This window comes from Cyanistes caeruleus, chromosome 11, assembly GCF_971803275.1.
Source record: "Cyanistes caeruleus chromosome 11, bCyaCae1.hap1.1, whole genome shotgun sequence".
In the NCBI taxonomy this organism is placed as follows: Eukaryota; Metazoa; Chordata; class Aves; order Passeriformes; family Paridae; genus Cyanistes; species Cyanistes caeruleus.
This window is the reverse complement of record NC_141711.1, coordinates 10,230,973-10,239,499: the sequence shown is the minus strand read 5'-3', so window position 1 is coordinate 10,239,499 and position 8,527 is coordinate 10,230,973. Positions and strand designations below refer to the sequence as shown.

At 42.2% G+C, this 8,527-nt stretch overlaps 3 long non-coding RNA genes across 3 annotated transcripts; 1 reads left to right on the top strand and 2 right to left on the bottom strand.

Moving 5' to 3' along the window:
• Positions 1 to 447: 447 nt before the first annotated feature.
• Positions 448 to 2,670, bottom strand: LOC147650995 (uncharacterized). Its single transcript, XR_015274953.1, has 2 exons — positions 2,396 to 2,670; positions 448 to 1,049 (listed from the first exon to the last, which is right to left on the bottom strand). It is a non-coding gene; the product is annotated as an uncharacterized LOC147650995 (long non-coding RNA).
• A 310-nt stretch (positions 2,671 to 2,980) lies between these two features.
• LOC147650994 (uncharacterized) lies at positions 2,981 to 5,111 on the bottom strand. Its single transcript, XR_015274952.1, has 2 exons — positions 4,028 to 5,111; positions 2,981 to 3,702 (listed from the first exon to the last, which is right to left on the bottom strand). It is a non-coding gene; the product is annotated as an uncharacterized LOC147650994 (long non-coding RNA).
• Positions 5,112 to 6,229: 1,118 nt separating this feature from the next.
• On the top strand, positions 6,230 to 6,647 carry LOC147650993 (uncharacterized). Its single transcript, XR_015274954.1, has 2 exons — positions 6,230 to 6,303; positions 6,527 to 6,647. It is a non-coding gene; the product is annotated as an uncharacterized LOC147650993 (long non-coding RNA).
• Positions 6,648 to 8,527: the final 1,880 nt, after the last annotated feature.

Below are 8,527 nucleotides of genomic sequence, written 5' to 3'. Positions count from 1 at the left end.
AGCTTTGTGTAATCTTCTTTAGATATTCCATGTTCTCTTTTACTTGCAGAAAGCAGCTTCTTAACAATAGCAAGACAGGAGGATGCAGGTGAGCAGAGGTGGTTTTTCACAATACCTTTCATTATCTGCTTCAAGCAGGTTTCAGGTTAATCTTTTTTTACCTGAACACTTCTCCTGTCAAGTCCTCAGTGACCTCCTTGGTAAACAATTCTAGTTTTTAACTGATCATGGAGTCAAAAGCTTTTCATAATTTCTCACTTAAATCTGTGTTTAATTTTATGGTGTAAGTCTGCATACATCACCTATGTCTCTCTCAGACATCATCTTCTCCTGGCTTTAGTTTTTTCCACTTTCAGTTATTCATGTCTCAGTTTTCTTCCTAAGCCTTGTAGGGTATTAAAATTGGCAATTTAGATGCACTGTAAAAATAAGAACACTCCTTCCTGCTAAGAGGACACATGGTTTATTGTTTTCTAAGCTCTGCTGTGTCAGCTCCTCCAAACAGCAATTATAAAACTGAAGCCGCCAAGGTTGGTAAAAGTCACTTTCTTATTAGCATCTAATTATCTACCAGTAGATCTGGGTCCAGCCTTCAGTGCCATTGAACACATATGATATTGGCTAGGGCAAGCAGAAAAGTTATGATTTCATTTTTAAGGAGTCTTGTGGATAGAAATGGAGAAAGAGTTGGATAACACAAGGAAAGCAATTAAAAGCCTAACACAAATTTTTGTATTGCCAGAACCCATCCCCTCCAATTCTTTTCACTCCACACATCATCCATTATGTCTAACAGACTCAATTCCCATGCATGCTGCAAAGTCCCACTGGTGTGAGCCCTCTGAACTGAGAGTGCTCTTGAGTGTGGAGCAGCATCCACTCTTTCCTTCATCTGTAAAAGTGCAATCAGAGAGTTTCAGACTGATTTCCTAACATCTCCCAAAATACCATGCTGACCTGACATAAGAGATGCCTGTTCTCTCTGAAGAAGACAGACAATTCAGGGGGTGTGGTTGCTCACACAACAGGTAACTGATCTGTGTGGTTCCCTGGCAATGCAAGAAGTTTACAAAGGCTCAATGGAAATAATTTTCTTGGGAAAGATCCATTCATGGTTACTAATTAGACTATCCACAGAAGGCTCATGTCTCAGGGAAAATAGTTGTGTGTTAAAAGACTGCCTTGGGCAGAATATCATGTGTGTTTGTCCTGTTCTTGATCTTCCCTGAGTATGCACTTGGACACCATTAAAGATGGGGTATTAAGCTGGAGGCCCCTTGGCATGTTCTCAGCACAGTTATTTTTATGACTTTTAAAATTAGGATGATATACTTAAGTACATCAAGTGCTGAGACAGCATACAGAAAACTGCAAACACACTGGTTTGTACCAAGCATCTGCATGAGAACAGGCATGGGAGGCCCTTCCTGGTTCTAGTTTCCTCCCAACCTGATAGAGCAGTGGTTTTCAAATAGGGCAAATGGGACTACCTGGATATCATCACATAAGGGAACAACTCCAAATTCAGCATAAAAATGGAGCAGCTTCATTTACCTCTGGCATGTTTACTCAAACAAGGCTGGGAAACTGTCTAAAAAGCCAGAATGACAGAACGGGGCCCCTCTGCACAAACAGGCTGACAAGCTTTGTTAGTAGCTTGAATTGGATGTACTTTCCCCTGGTTTTCCTCCACTGAGGAGAATCAGAAAGTAGGCAAAAAATCAAAGCTTCACAGAGTCTGTCCAAGCACCCTGCCCATCTATGTACATGCTCTCATTTTCTTTAAGGACCATTTCTGTCCCTTACATGCAGCAACACCCCGTGTTGTTAATGGCTCTGTCACCTTAGCTTACCAGGAAAAGAGGGACTAACCCCAAATCCTTTGAAGTTGATTAAAGTCTTGTAAAGGGACTTTGTTCAAAGCCTTTAGCCACTTGCAATCAGTTCTTATTGAGTTATACCATGCTGATAGACCACTGTGGAACTTTCCTTCATGGATTTAGGACCTTCAGATCATAACTCAAGAGTTAAAATTAAGTATTAAAAAACCTACTATTCAAGTAGGTAGTGAATTGCCATAGAATCAGGGAATAGTTTGGGTTGGAAAGGACCTTACAGATCATCTAATTCCAAGCCCCCTGACATGGGCAGGGATGTCTTTCACTAGATAAGTTGATCAGTCTAACCTGAACATTTCAAGAGATTGGGCATCTACAGATTCTCTGGGCAACCTCTGCCAGTGTTTCACTGCCCTTTCAGTAATGGATTTCTTCCTAACGTCTAATCTAAATTTACCCTCTTTCAGTTTAAAACCATTTCCCCTTGTCCTGTCAATATCTACCCATATGAAAAAGTCTCTCTCCCTCCTTTTTGTAAGCTTCTTTAAGGTACTGACAGGCCACAATGAGGTCTCCTTGGAGTCTTCTCCAGGCTGAACAAGCCCAGCTCTCTCAGCCTATTTCCACAGGAGAGGTGACCAAGCCCTCTGAGCAACTTTGTGGATCTGTTCCATCAGTCCATGTCCTTCTCATGGTGTGGGTCCCAGAGCTGGACACACAGGTAGGGTCTCTCAGGGTGGAGCAGAGGGGCAGGATCACCTCCCTCTCCCTGCAGGCCACGCTGCTCCTGAGGCAGCCCAGGATGTTCTTGGTCTTCTGGGCTGCGAGTGTGCTGTGGAAATGGGTAAATTATGGTATGTAGCTTCAAAGGTCAGTGCAGAGTTCTCAAAACTGTGTTTTAATAACTTGGATAAGTTCACATGAAACAATGGTTTCTCAGTGTATTGAGAACTCAGTCATTTAACAAACAGGGTTGTTTTCTGTCATAAGTAATAATTAGTGATGGTTAGGACCATTATTTTCCTATCATCAATGGACTCAAGACATGCAGTTTGGATCCAATTCCAAACAACCCCCAAATTCAGGGAGCTTGGATCTAAGACTTGACTTCAGTTCAACCCCTTCTTTTTTATTTCCCTATGTTTTGGCCTATCTTTAAGCATTACTAGGGCCAGAATTACTATTTCCAGGATCCAATTCAAAAGGAAGCCCTCAAGCTGCTAAGAAAGGGGCTTGCCATTAAATTACATCCTCATCTTCCAATTTTACTGCTGAATAAAATCTGGACAGCTGTTAGCAGTTTTTTCAGTCTTGATTTGTAGAGTTACAAACTGGACAACATGTAGCTTGTACATGACTGTTATATCTGAATGCTTGTCGGACACGGTTCTTATTCAACACTGTTAGCCATCAAAAACTAGAGAGAGATCTTCCTTCCTCAGCATGAGGAAACTTGTTTTGCTTTTCTGAATTTGTTGCATCAAAAAACCTGGCCAGCAATTGCAGAAACTTAGCTCTCCAAGGATGGTGAAAATCATCTCCTTATTACTTTGTAATTATCAGAAAGTTTTGGATGAAAATGCCTAGAGTCCACTGTCCACATTTCATCCTGGCTGACAAAGCTGGCAGATGATCCAGCATCAAGAACAAAAGAGAAGGAAATTATTTGGAAACATGCTAAATCTGGAAGACAATCCTTTGAAAATGCAAAGGAGCCTCTGATTAAGTGATCACTTGGAGTATTTGTGATTGATTCAGAAAAGAAGAAATGGAACAAAAATCCAGCTCATTTGGGACTTGGAGCTGAACTGAACCCAGGGTAGGGAATTGTTCTCATCCCAAGGGTGCCTTAGCAAGGCTGGACCTGTGAAGGCAAAGGGGAATAAGAAAGTCAAATACATGAAAGTTCCACTTTTCAAAAAGAAACATGGGGTTTAACTTTACTTTTTTAATTGCCTCCAGTTTATATCCTTGCTCCTCTGGATTAAGGTCTTAGAACCACTGACCAGTACAACTACACAGGAGTTCACATTACCCACACCCCACAGTAACCTACTGAGAGCAGTACATAGCTCTCTTGGAGCTGAACTTCAAATTGTTTCAAGACCTTGATTCCAGAAAAGTCCTTGATCATATCCTGGGGTTCAGAGAAGAGGGTCTCCCCTCCTCTCCACTCCTGGATGAGTTACCTTTGCTCTCCATTTCCTCTCTTTCAGGTGACAGGGACAGCAACCTGTAAAGCTCGGAGCACTGTGAGTAATAATCTGGAATCTCCATCCCAGTTCCAGAGGCTGGGGTGGGATGCACAACATCCTTAGGAACATTAGGAACCAGACATTCATGCATACACAGCAGCACAAACTACACCATCTCATTTAAAGAAATGTTCACTCTTCTTTGCAAATGATTTAGGCTTCTTATTAAATGAATTCAAATTGTTGCTAAGTTATGAATAAACTGAGAGTAACTTAAGGCTCTCAGAAATCTCAGTTTAAAATGAAACCTAATTTCTCTCCCTAACTTACTTTCCTACTTCAGTAATAACCAAACCAGGATTAAAAATGCCATTTTCCCTAAAGGATTAAGAGTTTTTTAGTTTGGTTTTTTTTTCTTTTAAATAAGGAAATAAATAAAAAAATCAATAATTTCAGAATTTAATTGGCTGGTGTCTCCCCATGACAAAGTAGAAACACATTCAGGACACGACATGCATTTATCTTTAAACCACTCACAGTCAGTGCCATGGAATATGGATCTCATTGAGCAGGGTAAAAAACAACCCAAGTATCTTTTGGAAAGAATAATTTTGTTACAATTACAGGTTTCGGAAAGGCCTGAAATCTGATGATTTCCGAGCAACAGGGCACTAAAGCATTTCCCTCCAGGGAACTAGCTTTTGTTTAGGGACATTCCAGGAAAACAGTCTGGACAGATCTATTTTGTTGGCTGTAGCTTTTCTGCAGACTTGGTTCTGAATGCCATTAATTAACTGAAAAGGCCCCAAAAGAGAGCCTATTCCACATGAAAGCAGCAACACACCAGAAGACTCAGAGCTCCACGATGAAGCTCCTTTCTATCCTCTTCTATTTTGCACCTTCCATATCCACCAAATTTCACTGCTGTACAGGACAAGAGATCTTTCCTAAGTGAAATCAAACCTTGCATTTTGCTCTATTTTTGTTTCGTACTCAACCACCTCGCTGTAGGCTTTGGTAAACCACATCCATGACAGGAGCTTCTTTCCACTCACAACACTTTCTTCTCTGAGGCTGTCTGCAAGGGAAAGCAAACCATGCCTCAGACCTATTTTAGACCCAACTGACCCATCCAGAGAACATGCCAAACTTTCTGCTCCTCACTATTGAAAAGGGCCCTGGAGGCTGCAGCTTCATTTCTCGCTTTTCAGTTTAACCAAACCAAATTACCAGGATTAAAGCTAAGAAGTTTCTTCTTTGTAGCCATTTAACCTAGTTACTGTACACAAGATGCTGATGCTGCTTATCTCTTCTGTAGCTTTACATTTCCTTCCCTATTTCTTTGGAACTCTAAGCACACAGAAATCAGTCAAGAATACACAGAAGCAGACAACCAGTTCAAAGAGGAGACCCCAGAAACAAAAGCAAAAAACCCCAACAACCAGAAAAGGAATACCTGCACTGTTGGTCACAACCAAACCTCACTACCCTTTCAAAATACAAATATCTTACTTCAAAATGTGTTAGTGAGCTGAACCTAACTCATCATTAGCTGATTTATGGGCTGCATCTGCTCCAGCAGACCAAGAGCAAGTTTGCAAACACCAGTGTGCACTAGATGCCTGCCTTCCCCAGGCTGTGTTTCATTCCACATGGTGGTGGTTTCTTTGACCAGGCAGCACAATGGGCTCTCTGTGCAGCCAATGCACTTGGTTTTTCTGGAAATCACCATGTCTCCAGGAATTTGGGGGGGAAAAAAGAGCAACAGCTGAAATCCAGATGACTTGAGTATTTTGCTAACAAAGAAAGATTGTTGGAGGCTAAATGAGACTGATCCTTCCTAGAAAGAGCTCTGAACAAATAAGTACTGCATGGCTAAGTGCTAGATTAGGACTCAAATGAGGTTTTCTGCATAGATCATAAATCAAACCTTGCAGTGGAAGGAGTTCATAGAAAAACAAAGCAGATGTGCAATCTCTGCCTAAGCATTCTGTTATTTCAATTCTAAGATAAGGGGGTTCTGGTTTAAGGGGTAGAATAAAATTTGGAATTATCCTTAAGATCTTGCCAGCTTTGTGAAAGGCAGTGAGCAGGAAAATGAGGGATAACATCATAGATTCACCCCTTTCTATTGGCTGCAGCCACATTTTAGTCATAGTCTGCAGCCCCAAACTCCACTTGCTCTGGGAAGTCCAGATGAATTCCACCAGTGCACATTTGCCTGAATTTCATGCATCTAACACTAATATCAACCCTGAGTGCACAGCCATGTGAGAGGGGTGCATGTCTGACCTGGAACAGAATGGAATCCAGCCATGAGCTCTCCACAGCAGAGGCACATGCCTGGTGTTAGGGGATGATGTAACAGGAGGCTGTAGCCTAAGGCTGCACCCAGGGAACATGAATTAGGCCTCAACCACAAGTACATTTATTGGCAGTCTGGGCATAACAACTAAAGTTAAAAGAGCTCATCAGCCATCTTTTTTTCCCTAGGTAAGAGGAGCTTTGAGCCCAGGAGCAAGAGTTCCCAGTCTGCAGAAAACAATTCTGGTTCTTAGAATAATTTCTTAGAGAACAGTATGTAAATAAAACCAAAGATGAGAGGGGAAATATATATTTGTGTGTGTATAGATGTATACATACAAGCTTATAGATGTAAATATATAGATATATGAGCTGTTTGCTTGGGGTTTTTTTTAACCAGATTTAATTACACGAACCCAGCACCACAGTCTGTACATTAGACTTCAGACTCTCAAATCACAGGCCTCTGATACATAGTGAACATGAAATGTCCATTAGCTCTTAGCCCCAAGTTATCTTCATTAGGCTTCCAGACTCAAGAAGGCATGTTTTTCCCACATACTTCAGCAAATCTCTTTTCCATCTGCCAGAGAACAGTGCTGAGACCAGGTACCAGTGCAGTCCCAGTGAATACTGCCTTCAGACATGCACTTGCTGCACAAGATATGGAAAACACAAGCTTTCTGTCATGAACACCCATAAATAAGTGGGAGACTTTTTTCCTCCAAAAATCAGAACATTCTTATGCTGAGGTGGCAAAGTTGCTTCTGTGAATCAAACCTGGTTACCTGGTGCATAAACAGAAGAAACGTGTCCCATGAACCCTTTTCTCAGAAGGCCTGTATGCAGGGGATGCCTGGAACCCAGAACTGTATGTGCAACCAAGATTTTGAGAATGTCCTCCACACAGATCTTCCTTCCACTCATGAGCTCCAAAAGAGATCCCGCGTCCTTTCTCTGTAGACCTCATCATTGAACAGGGAAGTAAAAGCATTTGTCCTCAGCTGATGTCCTTTTCACAGGGCCCCTTCATTCTCTGGCAACTGAAATCCAGCTGCAAACGTGCCACAGCCCCCGCTGAGGGAAGGGGTTTATGAGCACAGGCCCTGCTGTAACATGGTAATCCATCACCGAGCCAGCCCAGGATGTGGGCACAGCTCACCCGACTCCCAGCCAAAGTTCTTCTGGATGGAGTGCTCACACTGTTATGTAAAAATTACAGCTCCTCAGTTTGGGGCTGTAACTGCCACGCCAGAGCCTTGAACTGACCAGTCCATAAAGTGAGGAACACACTATTGGTGTCCATCCACAAAAACTGGGATCAAATAACTTCCCTAGTGACAAGGAAGACCTCAGGGGGCAAGAGCTGGCATAGGCCCCAGCCCAGCAAGGTGCCACTCAGCTGCCTTCATAAGAACAGGCCCCTGTATCATCTGCACCCCTTGGCCTGGTTTCATCTCACTACATACTCCTGGCCTCTCTGCCCAACACAAATTCTGCCCCAGAGAATCACTACCTTGTGTCTTGAAGCAGAGATCGTAGGAGATGTTGAGCAAGAAAACTGAACAATGGAAGACTCTATGACTTGCTTATTCACAAAGTAGCCAAATTAACCTTTCCTGTCCTAAGGAGCACATGCCTTTGCTTGGAACACTGTAATTTGTTCCACATGGCAGTCAGAAAAGTAAACACAGACATAAAAATAGGTAAAAATCATATGGTTTAAGACAAGACTTTGAAAATCCATTTGTAGAGCCCCTACAGTGTGAGTTCAATGGGATTTCCATTTTTTTTTTCTTTTTTTTTGTTTTCTCCAAATAGCCACATAAGTGGCTGCAACATTTCTGTGGAGACAAATACATCTTTATTTTAGTTACTGGAGTCCTCTCAAAAATGTGCCTATAAATCCTCAGGGAGCAAGGAGGAGTCACAATGGAAAGACTGATGGACATGCAGCACTACCGCAGCTCGCACGGTTCAATTGCCATGACTGCTCCTTTGTGGACTCAGCGTGGCTGTGTGTCACCAGCCCTCAAATATATATTTTGAACTGTCATGTCCAATAGAGTGGGCCCTGGTGGGTAGTTAAAGGCAGCAGAAAAAAAGTAGAGGAGCATGGAAATACGATGTGAAAAGACTCACTTTTTAAACAAGAGAATAGGAGCTGTTGTTGAACATGGTGCCTGGTGC